The 10,515-nt window shown below is 36.7% G+C and overlaps 1 pseudogene; it reads right to left on the minus strand.

Annotated features, from left to right (window-relative positions):
• Window positions 1–990: 990 nt before the first annotated feature.
• LOC122652153 lies at window positions 991–10,292 on the minus strand (annotated as a pseudogene).
• Between the last annotated feature and the right edge of the window lie 223 nt (window positions 10,293–10,515).

Genomic DNA, 10,515 nt, shown 5'->3' on the forward strand with positions numbered 1-10,515 from the left:
AAAGGTTCTCAAAATAATTTGAAACTGATTTATATCATTGTCTTGAAGTAATTTTTTTTTTTAGTATAATTGTGGAATGAATGTGTATTACTAAAAGAAGAAATGTATAATACTAAAAGGGCAAAAAAGTAATAGTGAAGATCCACCGACGGATCGAGCTACTCTACAGCGTAGGGGTGCGTTGGAAGATGTCTAGCGCATCCCCATAGCTTGACACGTGGCCGAGGTGTTGTTTGGAGGGCGAGGATGGATGCACACCACCGAGTTAGAAATACTTTTCTCCACCGTAGGTGCGTCCAGCTCGGTTGTGCTCATCCATCCTCGCCCTTCAAACAACACCTCAGCCACTTGTCCAGCTGTAGGGGTGGACCAAGCTACGGGGGTGCACCGAACATCTTCCAATGCACCTCCGCATTGCAAAGGAGCCAGATCTCCACACACTGCCCAAGTATATTGGCATTTTACACATCATACATGGGACCCACATATTTAATGAGGAGAAAGTGTATTTTCTTTTTTCAAAAATTAACATTACTACTTCTTTTTTCACCAACTTTCAAGGATTTAGTTCACAATATCAGGTATCGGCCGATACCAACATGGATTAACCAATACAATTAATCATGGTTATAAGAATCGGTATCAGATCGGCTAATCTATATCAATATTGTTAGAGGTCAATACCAATTCTTGGCCAATTCCGTATTGTTGTAACAGTATAGACCAAGGGTAGAAACATACAAAACCTAATTAAAAAAAGAAAACACAATACGGAGAAATGCAATTTCCCTCCTTATCTATTTGCAGTGCTAGGATGTCAGTGTATGTGTGTGTGTGTGTGAGAGAGAGAGAGAGAGAGAGCTATACCAACGTGCTGAAGGAACCATTACTCTAAGGTCTGCATAACACCCCACAGGCCCAACAAAAGAGAACGAAATTCAGTCCTTACAGAGACCTTCATCATTGCAGAAGACAATAACAGTAGAACAAAGAAACATTCAATTCCTCAATTTGGAGGAGGGAAGAAGATGGCGTCTACAGTCCTCTTCGACCGGAATAGATTCTCTAAATCAGGATCAACACTGAAAGACGCCTCAAGCACTTGAGGTGACAAAGCTTTCCATATAGAAGTACTTCCAGCCATATGGGTGAATTCGGGACCGCACCATCCAAAACTCTCAGGATTATACACAAACAATAAGCAAAAACTAGAGAAAAGAGTCTTTCAAACAGAACCCATTAGTGGAATACAACGAATTGGAGGATCTTGATGTACAAACTAAAATAACAGGCCAATATATTAAACACACTCTTCTCACTCTGAATTAAACTCTCAAAATCTCCTTCCAGTCCATTAATGATTATCGGTATAACTAATACATACATATATGTTGGATTTGTCCAACCCAAGTCTCAAAATCTCCTTCCAGGCTGTAAGAGTTATCAATATAACTATACTAATTCATATATAAATGTTGGATCGTCAAACCCAAAACCTCAAGGCATTAGGTGAAAATCATGGTTGCAAAAATCAGAATCAAAATGGTCAAATTGGCTGATCCTTATTCCGGACGTTCTGAAGCAGCAGATTCTAGGTTTTGGTTACTAGATCAATGGGTTTCAAGCTGGGCTGATTCTATGATTTTTGGGGTTGATTCCAAGAGTTCCTCAAGCATATGAAGGTACCAAAGACCGAACTAAATCGAGATAAGACTATACCTCTAACTCCTAATAACTCAACACTACCCCTTACGACCTCATATGTATCTTTGGCATACATGGCTCTACACTAAAACTATAATTGGAAATGGATGCTAATAATGGAAACTCCAACCTAAACCCTTGAGGCACTAGGTGGAGTGGGCTCCTCAAGTATATTAAGTCACTAAGGAAATAACCTAACCGATGCTGGAGTACTGTACCTCTATAACTATTGGAGATAAAATCTAAACATCTCAACCGAGATTTTATGATTTTGAATATTTTTTAATTTGACTTGCTTGGTTGTACAGATAAGATCATAGTAGCTGTAGATAAGCTTCCTTTCTTAGAATCCCTTGATTCTTTCATGTAGATAAGGATTGCCTTGTTGGCTTCCTTGATTTCATTCACTTGATTTGTATAAATATATCTCAATCTAATAAGATTATCATCCTATTCCAAACAATTTGAATACTTTCTTTACAATAACTCCCATCTCAACAATGTAGGCATATTAAGAATCATCACCAATCAACAAAGCATAACAAGATATAAGACTCAAGTAGGAGAACTTACTTAGGAGTGGGGATGATAGAGAACCATTCCATGCCATCATCGGCAATTTTTGAGACAACGAAGAACCTTGGAACAATAAACAAGTAACCAGCCTTGAGAGTGGTGTCCAGAACACAGCGACCATCAACTTCGACAACCTGAACACGACCACTCCCCCTCACCACGTACATCACCTGAAAGGCAGAGTCACAAGAGAAACCAGGGGAACACATAGCATGTCCATCAATCCATACAAGATCAACACCAAGTCCAGCCTCTCCAATCATAGGCAAATTCCTAGTGTTCAAGATCACAACACGACCGCCGTTCTTGATGTCAACAATTAAACGAGCTTCCAAACAATTATGAACCATCCCTCTGTCCTTCACCTTGGGCTCTGGCATGCTCACACCATGCTTCAGCTTCACAATGCCATTGCCCGATTGGCTCCCAACGAGAGCCTTTACCTTATTATCTTCCAAGTCTCATGCTCTGCTCATAAACTCGGTGGGTTTGTACCACCAGGTCACACAACCGAATGGGAGAGCGAGCGTGTCACCCACTTGTAAGATTTTCATAAGGTGGGCTGGCATAGTCCCACTTTTATTTTATTAAAACTGGTTTAGTTGTGTTGATGGGAGCTGCCTTAATGGTATGAGTCCAGTTACTATGTGTGGACCTAAAGTGTTGTTTCCTTAATGGGAAGGAAACCCTAGTTTCTATGCAGGGTTGGTCCCTGCCCTCACCACTATAAATAGTTGTCACTGACCCATTAAGTGACTAACTAATGAGAAAATCTAAAGCTGAGTGGAAGAGGGCAGACCAGACCAACACAGTCCGTGTACGACAGGAATCGTCAAGAGTTCGGCTTCCACAACCAAGGATCCAAGTACGCCAAGAACACCTCTAGATTTATTTTGTATGCTCATTGATCTCCATGAATGTTCCGCATGAATTTTATTCTATCAATGGTATCAGAGCTTGATCATGATTGATTAATGTCGCTGTAATTTTAATTGATTTTGTTATCATGTGAATGGATCTAATCGATCAAACAAAAACAAAAGAAAAGGTGGCATCGGCCATGGCCGAAAACATGGCCAGTTATCCAATTGGTTTTTTGGCAACGACAAACAAACAACCAAAAGGAAAAGAAGAAAAAAAAAATTTGGGATCGATTGCTAAACTATGGCCAAAACCATCTCTATATTTTCCAAATTGGTTTTGGCAACCAGAGACATGAAATAAACAAAAAAAAAAAAATAGGGGGTTGAGGCGGTGGTGTTTTGAAATCCTAAAAGGGTTTTGGCCGTATGGATTTTACCGGCTATTAAGGCAGAGGTTTTGGTCACCGGTGGTTGGCGAACCTTCGCCGGCGTTTTCGCTGGTCGTCGACCCATGATCCACCCACCGTAAGGGATGAAAGAAGTTTTTTTTTCCATTAAAACCTTGTTTTTTTTTTTTTTCGATAAATCTCTCCCGCCGTTAAGTTTTACCAGCTATTGTGGCCTGGATTATGTTCGTCGAAGCACAGTGATCCTTCGTCGACATTTTCGAGGATGCCGGCCCATTGTTTGGCCACCACTGGAGGCGACGGTGGTGGGTGTTTTTCATTTTTTTTTGTAAAAAACCTTGAAATTTTCGGTTCTGTTTCGTTTGGGGAAGAAGATGGGGGAATATTCCCCATCTGATTCCCCATTAGAAATATTAAAAAAAAAAAAAAAAAAAGTCAAAAGTCAAAAAGGTGAAAAAGTAAAAGGTAAAGGGTTTTGCTATCGTACATTGGAAGGGGGTTGATAACGTGCACCCGGGTCGGGTCGGGTCGGTCCAACAACCCGACCCGGTTGCCTGGTCAACACATTGACCGGTCTGGTTTTGTTTTGGGTTTGGCCGCTTTTGGTTCTATGTTATCCGGGTTGATTTTGGTTCACCCGGTTCGGTTATGGTTCACAGAAACAAAAACACAAATTCAAACAGAAATAGAAACAGAAAAACAGGTTAAACAGAAACAGGAAAACAGGTTTTTGTTTTTGTAAACAGAAACAAAAAAACAGTTTTGATTTACTTTTCTGTTTTAATTTTGGTTCTTTGTATACATTCTGTACTGTTCTGATCTGTCACAGTAGAGAACATAGAACTTCTAATACTTAGAAATTTTTTGATATGTTTCCAATTTTCACATAATGTGATTTTGTGATTGCCATTATGATAGAAAATTATTTACTTGTTGGATCTAGTAATGGCATGATGGAACACCTTATATAGATATTAATTGTTTCATACTCTTATGTTCCATAATACAGTACGAATCATTGATGGTATACATTGTAATAATAGGACATATGTGATGTATATCTCTTGACTCCTTATTATTGTCACCATGAGGCAATGCTTGTACATTATGGTGTTCTAAAAGGAACACGCTTATGTGTTTAATTTGTACCTCGTTATGTTTCAAATTGGCACAATAGGGAACTCTTATGTATGGTAACTCTTGAAATTTTTTTTTTTATTATTATTATATTTGTTACATGCCTAAAGAGGACTTTTGGATGAAAATAAAATGAGCCCATACGTTTTTTGGTGGTTTATTATTATAATAAAGTCCATTAAATTTGAAAATATGTAATAAGTATATAAGCCTGTATTATTTTCTATATTAAAGGTTTATCATCATTTCATGTCATGTTTACTACATTGTCACATTGATTGGTCGAACCGGTGGGAGGATGTAATTATGTACTCCGAGCCGGTTATATGGTTCGACCAATGGGGCAATGTAATTATGAACTTTGTTCAGTTTTTTGGCTCAATTTTGTCTGTTTTGGTTCAATTCAAGCTATAGATTATTTGTAGAAAATGATTTGGTTCATTCCATTTACAGAAATAATTTTTTGGTTGATGTAATTCATGGAAATATTTCAGATTCCATTGGTTGAATTATTTCTATTGTGGAAACAGTTTTAGTAAAATTGATTTCAAAATTAATTTTAAGGTTATTGTTAAGCCATTTCTGAACCGTTTTGACCATGAATTTTAAGAGTACCTTGAATCGGTGGGAATATAAAATTTAAGTCAAGGGTAATTTAATGTTCCATACAGTGTCAGGAACGTGTTAAAGTATACTCTCAATTTGAGAGACATTAAATTAAACTTCCACATAAGGTTTTGATTGGCTGCATTATGTATCCCTTAGCCTTTTAAGGTGTTGTTTGGATACACAAAGTAAATTTTGGTGCATATTGGTTGTTTAGTTGGTTAATCATTTAAGTTTTGTTTTCCGTTATGCTATGTCACACACATATACAATATGTAGCATCACATTTCGGATTATTCTGAGTGTGGATTCAGTGCCATTAAGGTTGTGACATCTAAGTAAGTCACAAGACGGTAAGTAAAATCACATGTGTATTATAATACATAAAGAACTCGTGACATGTTGTATTGTCATGAGGTTTTATAAACAGCGATGTACGCTTTTGGTTATTTGTGATATTTAGAAAAACACATTCTTTAATGTCTAATATTTATAAGTTTGCCATTGAGGGGGTATTGTTGCCACATGTTCTATCATTTTTATATCTCATAAAGTTATTTTAGGCAATCTTATAAATATGTGAAAGCATTGAAATTTTTAATTTTTTGTAACTTCTGTACAAGATGGACATGATGATGCCCACTTATAATTGATGTTTTGGATCATTAAAGTAGTGAACTTGGGCTTATAAAGTTACGAATTAAATACTTCCATCATAGTTTTAATGAAACCTACTAGACAAAGTCTTATAAATGGATTGACCATAAATTGCTTATGGAAGTAAATCAGAAATCATACAGTTTTAGTTTGATTTATTGAAATGATTTTTGAATTCTATTTACAACCTTATGATTATTGAGTTTGGCTTCATTTCTAGAAATCGTTCTTGCAGGTTGGTTCTAATATCATTTCTGATCTTGGAAATCATTAATCAAGAAATATTTGTGGATTACTTTCTGTGTTTATAGTCATTATTTTAGAATCTCTACGATGTCGTAATTATGAATCTATTGACTGGTTAGTCTTACTGTTGTATATTGGTATTTCTGTCATCGTATTCCACTAGGTTGGGTCGACTCAATAATCCGGTCCGTCGACTCGTTTTTAGGTCAGTAAACTCGTTGTGAGTATGGTCTTTTGATTTTGACCGATTTTGGTCTTTTGGTTTAAGACAGAGATTCAAACAAGATTGATTAGTTCAATAATGAACAAGTTTTTTTTTTATCTTATATGAAGTTTTATTATGATGTCACCATGGAAAGATAGAATTCTATCCTACTATGGGTGATGGATGCATTACACATTGATTTATATACATTATACTGGTTTTTCATGAATTTTTTTATCAATTTAATATATTTTGACTTACTCATCGGCATTATACAATTTGTGACATTTGGTTTCATTACGAGGAATTGCATGTAGCCTATTCATGATGTTGGCATCCTGTGACAATTCTGAACGTCACGAAAAGATTAATTTATGTGACGTTTCTGTAAATATATTGGCTATGTGTGTTTAATGATAAAAGCAATATTGATGAAAATTATTGAAATAAAATGGGCATTCAGTAGCAATCCATGTCTATGGGGTTCATGATTTAAGTGATTATGCTTCCACTCAGTGGGCTAGTTACTTAGATTGTGAGATCATCATTGACTATTCGGATGGATTGCAGTCAAGGAAACCATATGGTGAATGATGTGCTCTTGCCACCACAGGTGAGTCATTGTTTGGTTGATTTCGCTTGATGGTGTGAAGGTGACGTTTTGGACTTCGCTACTTTAGAGGTTCTTGTCTTGCCACCACAGGTGACAGAATCTTTAGAGTGGTGTTGTTGCAAGCGTCTCGCCTTGCATGTGAGAGATTTCACTACGTGTTGGGCGATCTTGCCATCACAGGTGTGACCCTGATGACGTCGAATCTTTTCCCAGATTATGTTTTCCTACAGTTACTAAAAATAAAACTAGGATAAATCTGATTAATAAACCCAAATTAATCAGTTTCAGTCATATTATTGGGATATTGATATGCCTTCAGTTGTTGCATATTGTATGTTTTGATAAATTTTGTGTGATCATATTTACCAACTTTAAGTTTTCAATTATCTTCCATCAAAATCTTGAATGGTTCCAATTTAGGGAATGGAACAGATTCTTTAATGTTTTATGTAGCTACAGTGAGTATGGATTTTATCATTTTAAAGTTGACAAACCTCCCCAACCATTGGCTGACAGCTCCATTGAAGATAAAGGTCTTTATGAAGAGTGGGGGGAGCCAAATCGGTTATGTTTGATAGTCATAATATACATTATGGGCATGACCATCAAAAAAAGTATCATTTTAATTGAGAGTGTTAAGGAACAGAAACTCATTAGCTTGTAAACAGAAGATTCATTATTCATGATGAGCTTTAAAGAACACTTACATGGATTTTATGTTGTTTACACCTAGTTCTTATAATAGTGTGAGTATGTTTATAAGTACATTATAAATTACTAATTATGTCATGCAAGTTGAGCCAAATGGAGATAAAATGCTCAATACGTTTCTTGTATGGTACATTATTCAGTTATTCTTGTCTTAGTTTGACAATATTTATCTGAGGATCAGTAGGAGTTAGATAATATTTTATTGTATTTTATAGTGATGATATTCTTGCTGCAAGTAATAATCTTTTTTATAAGAAAATCTTGGTGAAGCCTCTTATGTTTAGGCATTAAGATTCATCATAGTAGAACTATGTGCTTTCTTGGGTTGTTTCAAGGGACCTCTTATGAAAGAAAACAGATTTACCAACACTCAGTGAACTCAGGTGAATAATACTTTTTGTGCATCTAATGTTTGTAGTTTAATGTAAACTCAAGAATACATATGGATTGATATTGCTTATTTTATAATTTTGGAGTAGCACATAAGGTAACTGCCAAGATGACCTAAAAGACCATATGTGGATATCTGTTTGGGATGACAGATGATACTATATGTTAAGAGGGTGTCTTACGGACACCGACTGCTTTTCTCTATGCAAACAGAGTTTTGTGACTTATTATGATGTCACTGTTTAGACTCTATGACTAGGAAATTTTAACTCGAAATTTGATATTTATGCTTCCTTGTTAGAGAGAAAGTATGTGAGTTACAAAACTTAGTTGGGTACATTACTACAGATAGTATGATTGTTGATCCTCTCACTAAGGACTTGACTCCAAAAGTTTTCAGGAGTATGACAGTAATATGGAACTTATTAGTTCTTTTGATGCATTTTATTAATGGGAGTTTTGCTTGTGTATACAGTTGCAACTGATTTCAAATTCATGTCTCTTTGTGACATTTTATTCTAGAGAATATACATGCATTTTTTATGGCCATTTATTTATTGTGTATAAACTTGAATAATTGCCTCATAGAGAATTAATTGAGGTCATATGTGGTATATTTACCTCATTCGGTATACGAGGTTCCAGTCAATACACGCACATCCAATTATTAAGTAAATGCATACAGATTCTATTGTGTACACTTGGTCAGCTGCCTCCTTCAGATATTTGAGGCCATGTGGTGTATTTGTCTCCTTTGGTATCTGAGGCCTTCATTAAATATACGCACATTTTGTTCACTAGAAAAGCCTCATTCGATCTAGAAAACGTGAACTAGTATGTTGGGACATTCGGATCCAATCCCAACGAGCTTCCTTATGTGAAGTGTTTGTGTTTGGGTGACGCTTATGATAAATGAGACTTCCAGCTTTTGTCTCATGCGGCTCATTCGGTTTTCGAGCCTGGACCAATTTGGAAATTGGCATATTGATCATTGTATCATGCATTTTTCATACCACATTCTCATATTGTACAGCCCAAGTCGGTGAGGCCATAAGCACTTTGACGTGTTAGGTCCCATGTCTCTTTAGATGTGATGATTTGCACTGTTGGGTGTTTGTAGTTTCATTCGGACCAAGACATCAGGTTTTAAGGTGTACTCCAGTCAACACTTTTTTTTGTGGCCACAATCAGTTTGTCTAAACCGGAGAGTCGTTTTAAAAGGTTTTCAAAATCAAAACTTGTGACATATGCAGCCCAAGTGGGAGATTATAAGATTTCTATAAGATGGGCTGGCATAGTCCCACTTTTATTTTATTAAAACTGGTTTAATTGTGTTGATAGGAGCTGCCTTAATGGTATGAGTCCAATTACTATGTGTGGACCTAAAATGTTGTTTCCTTAATGGGAAGGAAACCCTAGTTTCTATGTAGGGTTGGTCCCTGCCCTCACCACTATAAATAGTTGTCACTGGCCCATTAAGTGACTAACTAATGAGAAAATCTAAAGCTGAGTGGAAGAGGGCAGACCAGACTAACACAGTCCGTGTGCGACAGGAATCGTCAAGAGTTCGGCTTCCACAACCATGGATCCAGGTACGCCAAGAACACCTCTAGATTTATTTTGTAGGCTCATTGATCTCCATAAATGTTCCGCATGAATTTTATTCTATCACCACCTTGATTGGGATCACCCTCTCCTCAGCTTCAGGAAGCACAATTCCAACGACACCACTACCTGCAAACTCAAGTGATCAAGATCAAGATCAAACATCAAACAGAGCATGTAAATCGCATTATCGATCTTTCCTTATTGGGAAAACATCACAATTAAGAAAGATTTTAACGATCGAACCGGACAGAGAAAGCGATAAATGATCAGATTCAGATTATTGAAATAACCCTACGCATGGCCACTGAAATCTAGGTCACATTACAACATGCAGAGAAAGCGATAAAGGATCGGATTATTGAAATAGTAATAATACCTTGAAGAACATAAGCGATCTTTGAGGAATCGGAATAATGAGGGAGGACAAAGCCATCTTTCTCGAGAGCGAGCTTCGCTGCTCCAATGTTGGCTTCACGAAGCAGAAGCTCAGAAGAGGGCCATGTGAAGTATGACCCACCATCACTACTTTACAGTTTCTGCGCCAACTTGGGAGAGAGATCAAGCTCCATGTCTAATCTGAAATATCTCCTCGGAAGCAAACACAAGACGGAAAACTATAAAAGAGAACAAACTTTGTGACACCATTAACAATCCGATTGAAGTTATTTATAGCACACAAAGAGCCCAAAAAAGAATTGATTAAGGGCAAGGTGATTATATTGATTTGGTGATTATCGAATATTAATTAAGGGTAAGGTCTGACATGAAACTGACTACCTTCGAAGACCGACA

This window comes from Telopea speciosissima, chromosome 2 (assembly GCF_018873765.1).
Source record: "Telopea speciosissima isolate NSW1024214 ecotype Mountain lineage chromosome 2, Tspe_v1, whole genome shotgun sequence".
Taxonomy (NCBI): domain Eukaryota; kingdom Viridiplantae; phylum Streptophyta; class Magnoliopsida; order Proteales; family Proteaceae; genus Telopea; species Telopea speciosissima.